This window comes from Choloepus didactylus, chromosome 7 (genome assembly GCF_015220235.1).
Source record: "Choloepus didactylus isolate mChoDid1 chromosome 7, mChoDid1.pri, whole genome shotgun sequence".
Taxonomy (NCBI): domain Eukaryota; kingdom Metazoa; phylum Chordata; class Mammalia; order Pilosa; family Megalonychidae; genus Choloepus; species Choloepus didactylus.
In genome coordinates, this window is record NC_051313.1 from 127247052 (window position 1) to 127249574 (window position 2523).

Genomic DNA, 2523 nt, shown 5'->3' on the forward strand with positions numbered 1-2523 from the left:
AAGATTGCCTGCCCCGTACCTACCCCACTCACCATCACCAGGCACTGATTCTGGGCAAATCTATCTTTTTTTCTTTTTTTCTTTCTTTTTCTTTTTCTTTCTTTCTTTCTTTCTTTCTTTCTTTCTTTTTTTCTTTCTTTCTTTGTGTGTGTGTGTAAATAAATTTTATTTTCAATTTTCATAACTAAAAGTTATAACATTTTAGATTGTTAATAAGACTTAGTTGACATTTAGTTAACCTCGTACAACATTAGTGTTTTCTCTTTTCTTGAAAATACTCAAACACAATTCCATTGTTCCTTTAGAGAATAGACTAAAAGGTATACTGCATATAATGAGTTCCATGAGGAACATTCTACCACATCCATGTTTTTTCTGACACTTGAAATACTGACATATATCAATTTAACCTATCTCTTAGAGGAAAAAGCAAAAATACACCATTAAAAAATTGGTCATCTATGATGGCCAATTTAGGTATGTTTCCACAAACAAAACCTATTTTTCACAGTGAGGAAGCAGAATATAATATACAATCAAAAGTATTTATCCTGAAATCATTTACCTCCTTTGTCAAAAGATAAGAAATTATGTATGGGAGATCAGTGTAAGTGATTTTTTTTTCTTTTAATAATTTAACTCTGCCTCAGAAGATAAACATGATTAACCTAAAATCCATCAGCCTATGTGAATTCCACATCACATTTTTCCCTATTTTATAACAAAAGGTTTAATATTTAAGAGGATTAGTGTGACAATATTACTTGAAAGCAACATTGCCATCATCACAGCTCAAGAAGTATCCACAGGACCCTTTTAGAAACAGAATGCTGTTCATGCACCAAAATGTGAGATTAGGCAGTTATCAAAACAGGTAAAAATTAAAACATTTTCTGTCCTCATTCATGTCATACTGCCACACCCCTGGAAATTCAGGTTACATGGGTTTTGCAGATCACTTCATATCCACTTTAGCATCATAATGTAAATGATAAAGCAACCTTGGTTTTTAAATAAAAACCATTAACATCATTTTTGAAACTACAAATGGGACTCTTCATGTAAGAGAATGATCTAATAGCAAATTCCTGTATCTAGGCCATATATATATGTGTATATATATATATATATATAACTTGAAGCTCTTAAATTATTTATTTTAGACTCAAATAAAGACAATTAGGCCACTGCAGTCATTTCCTCATCTGAGTCATCTGTTTCACTTTTTAGTTGCAATTCCCCTAAATCTTTATCAACAGTTGTAATATTTTTCCTCTTGTACTTCTTGGGGACTGCATCATTAGCACAGATTTCTCTCATTTTAATGTTTGGCAATTTCTTCAGATCAATATCCCATTCCCTAAAAGTTTTCAGATTACTTTCATTTTCAGTGTCTGGTATCTCAAAACCATATCTTTCATACTGCTGCTGCTGCTCGCATGCCATCGTCTGCTTGATGACTGTCTCCTGGGAATGGTACTTCCTTCCCTGCCTGTCTTTGATGCTGTTATGTAACTCAATCTGCTCCAGTTCATCACTGAATCAATTTAAATACCTTTCAATTAATTCACAAGCATCTTTCTTTGAATATTTTATTTTTGGGGGATCAAGATGATTGTGAAACCACTGTAGTTTTTCACCAATAATGTTGAGATGCAAGGCCTTTTCATTCTTTAATTTTTCCTTTTTTTCTTGTTTGTGAGCCTCTCTCATAATTTGAGCTGCTTTTCTACTATATGGATGGATAACTTTTTTTTCCTGTCCTGTGCTTTTTCATTTTGATGCTTTAGGCATGGTGTCATCGTCGCGACCCCTGTGGGCCTTCACGCTCCAGATGGGGGAATGATGACAGCAGGCACTACTCCAGGAAAAGCTCCAGTCCAAATACCGAGATCTTTCTTAAAACCTACCTGAATGTGACCTTTCTTAGCACCTAACTAAAGAAAACTTCATTGTTTAAAGACTATTTTTTTATTATTATTACAATTGCATACAAAATGTAGCAAAAATCTCTTCTTTGAAGTGACAGATGATGTGAAGTGAAGCTATGGCCTGGGTGTTAGATGTGCCAAGCATATGTCACAACTAGGAGCCCTCAGATCAGCAGAGCGTGGGAACACAGGTCACAGAAACCCACTTGCATCTGCCAGACCTCAACTGGGGCTCACCACCAAGCCGAGGCATCCCACATGAGACAGTCCACGCCACCTGGCCTTTGCCACGTAGTCTCCGGTGTGAAAGCCTGAATCCTTTTCCTCACTTGATAAATTCCTACTTGCCTTTGAAGACTTAGCTCAAATGGAACTTCCTCTGAGAGTCTGTCTCTTCTAGGCTATAGCATCCTTTACTTAAGGCTCAAATGCTGGAGGGTGTAGGTTTACTGTAAGTCCTCACCATCTAATAGCTATCACCTAGGAAGTTAAGGCAGAGGCCTTAACTTTATCCATAAACAGGGATATCGATGGTAGTAACCTCATAAGGTGGTTGTGACAATTAAATGCATTGGTATCTATACAGTGGTTA

The 2523-nt window shown here is 36.0% G+C and overlaps 1 pseudogene; it reads right to left on the bottom strand.

The window, feature by feature from the left end:
* Positions 1 to 1179: 1179 nt before the first annotated feature.
* LOC119539081 lies at positions 1180 to 1794 on the bottom strand (annotated as a pseudogene).
* Between the last annotated feature and the right edge of the window lie 729 nt (positions 1795 to 2523).